Consider the following 7,373-nt stretch of genomic DNA (forward strand, 5'->3'; position numbering starts at 1 on the left):
GGTGCAGGTTGGTTCCATCGCACTTCATGTGGTTCGTAGGAATAGGGTCGGTTTGACATATTAATTAGTTGTAATTAATAACAAAAACTGTAGCTGAAATAACCCTTCATCTCCTCACAAATCTCACTTGGATTAGAATAAACAATTTAAAAAAATATTCAATTTACTCCAATTTTTATTTACATGAGTCTTTTTTAGCTTAATTTAGCATCTAATTGTATATTTTTTTATAAAAAAAATGTTGGGTTAAAAGTTAGAGCATCAAAGTGACAGGTAAAATAGATAGTGGTTTTAAATTTCATACAAAAACTTTATTTCAATCCCTATCCTTTTCAATTTATAAGTGATTGGTTCTATTAGTTATTAAAAATTCAATTTTGATATTAAAATTCACTTCTCTCATTTTCAATCCTTGGAGAGAGAGGATGCTAGCTAGATTCAGGTGTAGAGAAAAAAAATAGATGTTAAAGATAATTCTGGTCACCAAAAAAGTTGAAGTTGGTGTAAATGGGTTTCATTTCATGAGGGTATTTTTACCTAGGTGTTTTGTTTCCTTCTCCTATCCTGAGGAAGCATATCTGATCGCAAGAATGTTTTTGGATTTATGTTGATTTTAATTTTTTGATCTATTTTTTGGGTTTTTGGAGACCATGAATAGGTTTCTAAAGGTGTTTAAAGTGTTTTCTAGATGTTTACGGTTAAAAATTGATTTTTAAGACAAAACACCGAAGCCTTATTTTTCTGGCAACATGATCATTGAATTTTACATAAAGCAACGACGTTTAATTTACTGTCTTCAAAAAAAAAAAAATATCATCCATACCTTTTAAGAAATAAAAAAAAAGATAAAGGCTAGCCTAGACATGTGGGCTATAAGGCCCACACACTTGGGAATTTTTTAATGCCCAAACCTAGGCACTTGGGCTCGTTTTTGGGTTTTTTTTTTTTATTATTATATATTAGGTTAAAAAGATTGGTAAAAAAATATCATTGAATCCAATTGAGTTAATAAGCTGGATTATTATTTGATTTTTTTTATTAGTACCTTTTCCTCCCTTCAATTTTAAAAAAATATATATAATTTCATCATTTGTCATTGATGATTTGTTTTTTTTTTTTTTTAATTTAACACAAACTTAAAAGAATATGATTTCATCATTTGTTATCAATTATGTACTTATTCTATCATGATACTGTATGCCTATCATGATTTTTTTACTTCTAAAAACAATATTTCATACAAAAAATATCATGTGCTTTATTATCTTATAATTAAATAAAAAATAATCTCTAGGATAAAAATAAATTATTGAATTTGATGATGTGTATGACTTGCATCACGAGTTTCTTTGTTGATTGAGTTCAGTTATGTTTTTTTTAAGTAAATATTATTTTTACCGATTTCATCTTTTATATTGTTTTAATTCAGGATTGAGTTTTCAAAAACAAATTCAAGACCATCCCCGTAAAATTTGAAGGTCAACCTATATGAACTTAGATGAAATGTTTTTTCATCTCAATATTAAATAATTTTTTTTTAAATTTATGGGTAAAATCTGTTTTTTTTTTTAAAAGAAGAAACATCTTCAATGCCTATTTTTATGCTTTAAATTTTTTTTTATTATGACCCGTAACGTAACACAAGGAAATAAACAAATAGGCTAGTTGGAATCCAAGAGCCCTCTCATCAAAAGTCATCATATCAAATTAGAAATTATCTATCTAGTGAAAAATTCACTTTAACTTTTACAAATTATTGAATCTCTCTTATTAAAAAAAAAAAAACCCTTGAATCTCTAGCACTAACAGGATGGAGTAGTTGATTAAACAATAACCATAAAGAAATTGGCCCCTTTACCTGCAAAGTATGCATGTTTGCATATTTTAGTCCTGGTTAGAGCATAAACTAAAATAGATGGCATATTCATTGCAGCATCAAACTCATTCTCAACTCGCCTGATAACTTAAGCAATGTTTTTTTTTTTTTTTTTTTCTTTTCTATTTTGATCTTCAAACTTTTAATTATTACAATTTCATCCTTCAAAGTTATGGCATCATGGTTTTTTATATATTGTAATTCTTCCAATTTGTTGTGCCCCAAATGTACTGAATTTTGGGTTATGTTTGAATATAGATTCGGTTTTGATTTTGCAAAGTTCGAATTTAATAAAGATTGAAAATACAAATTATTTGAAAACACATATCCATTTAGATTTTGGTGTGGGAAACTTTAGTTCGAGCCCTAGAGTTTCCAATTTCCTATCGTTTGACCATGTTGTTTTGAAGATTTATGTTTCAATATCTAACTTTATCTTCTTCACTTTTCAATCTCCGGTTCTTAAGGGAGAAAAGAGAAAATTTTTGAAAATTTTTAAATAAAGAGAAAATAGTTGAATGATCATATTTTGGCCATCTAAAAGGTTGATATTTGTGTCTGGGTTTGTCTCTCTACAACAGTCAATGAATGTGGTGTTTCTCTATAAACATGCTGGAAAAAATAGATAAGATCCGTTTAGTCTTGTTATTCATTTGATTTTTTTTTTTCAGAGTAATTTTGTGGTGTCTTAGGATTACTACTTAGTTTATTTATTGAGGTTTCTATTATATTTTTGAGATGTTTTCAAATAAAAATAAATTAAAAATTATATTTTTAAAATCCAAAAGCTTGGATTTTAATTCCAGGTGACTAAAAAATTGATCAAAAGGGAACATGTGACCTATCCCAATAGGTAACAAGTTGCGCAATTATTATTATTATTTTTTTCTCAGCTTGAGCTTTTTGACTAGAGACCTAGCACGTGGGTTTAAATTTATTTATTTTGCATTATTTTTTATTTAAATATTGATTAATGCTCTATCTCTTATTGGTTAAATTATGTTGCTTAGATTTATTATTTAAATAGTTATCGATCTATTTACATTTTTTTTTTAATTTTATAATGTTTCGAAGAAATTAGTTTAATTTATCTAAATTGTTTCCTCTTATATTTTATATAAATTAGTTGTATGATATCGTGATGTAAGTCTATTATTCCTTGCATCATAGGGCTGGCCGCATCTTAAAATATTATTATTATGTTTTTTTTTTATAAAATAAAAATCCTTTTTTTATTAGCAATAAGAGTTAGTTTCTTAGATGGAATAAATGAAAATATATAAAATAAAAAGAAAAATTGAGGTAAAATTTTGACACGGGCATTTATCTTCTACTTCGATTACGAAGGTTAGCTTCTCGTTATAATATTTAGTTAGTGATGATAATTAATTTTTATTTGTTAATTCATATATTTTTTTAATTTATTTTATAAAGTATAAATAATATCTTTTGTTTTTTAATTTTAAAAAAATTATGATTCATGAAAACACAATTATTATTATTATTATTTACGTTAAAAATTAACTTAACTTGAAATCCGACCTGCTATGTTATAAAACTAGTTCAATGCTATTTTGATTTGGTTTAGGGAATATAGGTAGCAATTAAGAGCTGCCGATTATCATTGAATTATCAAAACTATATTTTATAACCTTTTGTTTTTCCATTTCTTTCTTTGTTCCGAATCATTTTTTAATTCCAACTCTTTGTTCTTGTCTGTGCTGATTGATAGTTTTGATTTAATATTAAATTAAATCTACGTTTACAAATGAGACAAAAGGACTTGAATTGATAGGTCAAATCTAGGTTAAGTTGGGCACTTTTGGATTCCATTTAGCGGGCCAGGATTCACCAGCAGGCCCCAAGACTATGGACTGTGGACTGCTACGAACTTACTAACCCATGAGCTTCTCTCTGTCTTGATATGAGACAAATTGAATGCTTTGGAAGCCCTATATCCTAGTTGAATTGCTATTAGTACGAGGTGACGCATACCTTACATGATTTTAATGGCGGATTGGTTGTCTACACATGAAGACGGTTCTGGCTTCTTCTTCTTCTTCTTTATGCGTTCTCAGTTGCTCTGTTTTCATTTTAAAAACAAAACTCTATAGATATATCAAGAAGCTCTACGACTGTACCAAATAAACTAGCTGATGTGTATATACTCTAAAGTTTAAATGATTCTTGGTTAATTTGTTAGCGAGGATCATAATCAGTGCTATCCCTAAATCATCATAACATTAACTACACTCATTCTAGCAAGATCAGAGATAAGAGAGAGAGGGTTTAGGTCTCACTGTCTTAGCTAAATTCATTAGAATATACTTCAAGAACATGTAAGATCGAACTTGAACTAGCTAGGTCTAGGATGCCTGTGTAGATACACGTCAAACTTAGATGGATGGATTTGTTGAGCAGGTTATATATGTCTGCAAGCTGCATGTATTCAACTTAGAGCTGATTTTTCTGCACCCCAGTTGCTAATCACAGTAATTATGTTAACTGATGCTATTGTTTATAAATTGCATATGTACCTATCAAGAAAAAAAATAAAAAATAGAAGAGAGATTCTAGCTATATGCAATATTAAATCCAAGTTAAATAAAATATCATATGTATGCGCATATCTGATTAAACAGGAGGAACAGGTGGTGCTCTTAAAGTTTGAATCGTATACTCTTGGTAACACAACAAGCAAAAGAAGACAAGTGCGCGGATATTGATGCATAGCGTAAAATACTTTCGATTACTGATTTAAATGCTACATTGCAATATTCTTCATGCAATAAGTTCATGATTTCTCAGAGAAGAAAATGTGGCATTAATGTGTAGATCAACATGAATGGTTAAAATTCATCACAGGGAGGTGTAGTTAGGGCTAGGGCTAGGAATAGGGACCCAGAAGATGAGTCTCATATAAATAGTTGCGTATGACGACTTTGTTTTCTCGTGAACAAACACGTCAATGATAATTATTGGCTCACCATGACTTGGTAAGTGAAGGTTGCTATGCTATTCTAAGGACCCCTCTAATTTTCTTCTTACGTTATTCTCAAGAATTAAATGGACAGTATTGTTTTTCAACACTAGTTTACTATATATATATTCTTTTGTTTAATCCGTTGAATTCTGAGGCATAGAAGGTTCAGCTTCTTCTTTTTTCAATGATTTTCTAATTTCCCTTTAGTGTGTAAATATTGTTTGTTTCATACATTTCCGTTTGTTTTTGATTGTATGTTGAATCTAGCATGATCGGCGATAGTTTTTTTTTTTTTTTTTTTTTTTAATTCTTAAGCTATAGTAGTCTTAGAGTATGTTTAATTTAACTTGGGTGGAAAATTAATGGGGAAAAGATTGTGTACTAATATATATATTCAGAGATAAACTACACATCAAACCATCATCTTAATTTCTAGGGAGAATTATATAGAATCATTTGATGCAAGAATATTTATTGAAAAATGATCAGGCGATCTTAATTCCCTGTTTATTTCGAGGACTTTATAAAATGGTCTCCAACATCATATATAGTTCCTACACATCTGTAAAAAACTTATATGAAGCATAAGAAAGTTCCAAATTGTCTGCAAGAACTATATATATCACGTACAGTACATAGCTTTAATTATATTATATATCAAAAAATGATTTATAGTCCCCAGCAGCAATCCTTGTAAAAAAAAAGATATATAGTACATAGTTTACTTGTAAAAATAAATAAATAAACGTATAGTACATAGCTTCAAGGGATAATTAGTTGAGGGATCACCTATGTTATCTATTTAAAAATCGTGCATTATTAAAAAAAAAAATCGTTCATAACTACTAAGTTGTAAAGGCGAGCGGTCGGATCCTTAAGTGTTGTATATAAATTTATTTTGGTGGTCTCTGAGCTTGAGTTTCTTCTTGTCAAAGGTTGATGGAAGCATACAATCAATCAGGGCTATATAGCTAGCTAGCTAGCTAGGCAGCAGCTAAATCAAATGAGAAGATTGTCCGGGTGTTGTATAAATTTAATTAGGTGCATAATTAACATAATAATTAACCAAACTATCAGTCTCATTGTCTCTCGCAGTCCTTGGCTGTATATGTGATGTCATTGTCTTTTGCGTTAAGCCAACAAATCAAGACATGGTAGTTGATGGGATCAAAACAAAACCACAAAATTTCTTCATTAAAATACTGTAGTTAAACCTAAAAATTTCCCATAACAAAAATATTCTTCATATTATATTATATTTCTGTGGCTGATTGCTTGTAAATCAATATATATATGATATATTCCTAAGCCATGGTGCTGGCCATAACGGTTGAGAAAACGAGTAGCTAGATGCTGTATGATAGTAATGCTATTAGGAGGGGTGTAAGCAAGAAGATTTGAGCATTGTTTGATTATAAATTCAATCAATGGCCCCAAGTCTTAGTGTCATGTCAGAGGTTATACAATCTTAATCTTAAATTAGTTTATGGTCGCCATATGGGCACTTTGTTTAATGGGGTAAATGACTTGATTTCAATAGTAAAACATTTTCGACGAGTAATTATCATTGAAACAGTAAAGATACGATGAAATTAGCATAGATTTTTCATACCCCACATTCATTGTTTTTGTTCTGTGGCTATTAGGGTAGTTAGGTCATGAACAGTAGAAAGGAGATGGAGCTGGTGTTTGATGCATGTACACAAATACTACTCACGCGTACTATACGCAGTACAAGCCTTTCGTATATATACACTGTTTTTTCTGCACTGCCTGCTTGTTTTACTCTAATCAAGTGCTTAATGATGCTTGAGGCAACTGTCACTGTCCATAGTCGAAGAAATAACCTCACGAGTCCAAGCGCCAATACATAGATACATACATATCTTAGCTTATTTATTTAGGGTTAGAGAGACAATTAATTGATAAATATACTTCAATTAGATCAGTTTTTCCCTCTAATACGACTCTGTTAGTGTATAGGTTATCTGAGCAAGCCACATGTATTATTAGGTTGAACATACTGGACCCTTACTGATGATGGCTTTTGATGGAAACTGCAAGCGGCGCCTTTGTCAGTCAATCTACCTCTATATATATCAAATCCAAACACATTGATTCGAGGGGCTAGCTAGACCTCATCAAATCCAAAATTTATTCGAGCTGCAAGTGGTTGTTTGTTATCCAATTTTTGATTCGAGTCAATTGGCTGGAGTTCTAAAACAAATTGTATATATCACGAGTGCACAATATTCTCTCAGTACTGTTTATTATATTCCCAAAAGATAATGCGTGCAAAGAAAGACGATCGTGTATCTCTGAATCGATCTCTCTCGACTGTTCCAACTAAGAACAAATAATAAGGCATCCCTTAATTATATTCTATTCGTGATTCTATGTATATTATATGTTGAATCGTGTACATGTTCTTAGCCCCATTGATATATATTAGGGTTGCTTTCCTTCTGCATGGAAATGGAGCAACAGCAAACCTTATACGTGGCATGGGGGAAG

Source organism: Populus alba, chromosome 7 (assembly GCF_005239225.2).
Source record: "Populus alba chromosome 7, ASM523922v2, whole genome shotgun sequence".
Taxonomy (NCBI): Eukaryota; Viridiplantae; Streptophyta; class Magnoliopsida; order Malpighiales; family Salicaceae; genus Populus; species Populus alba.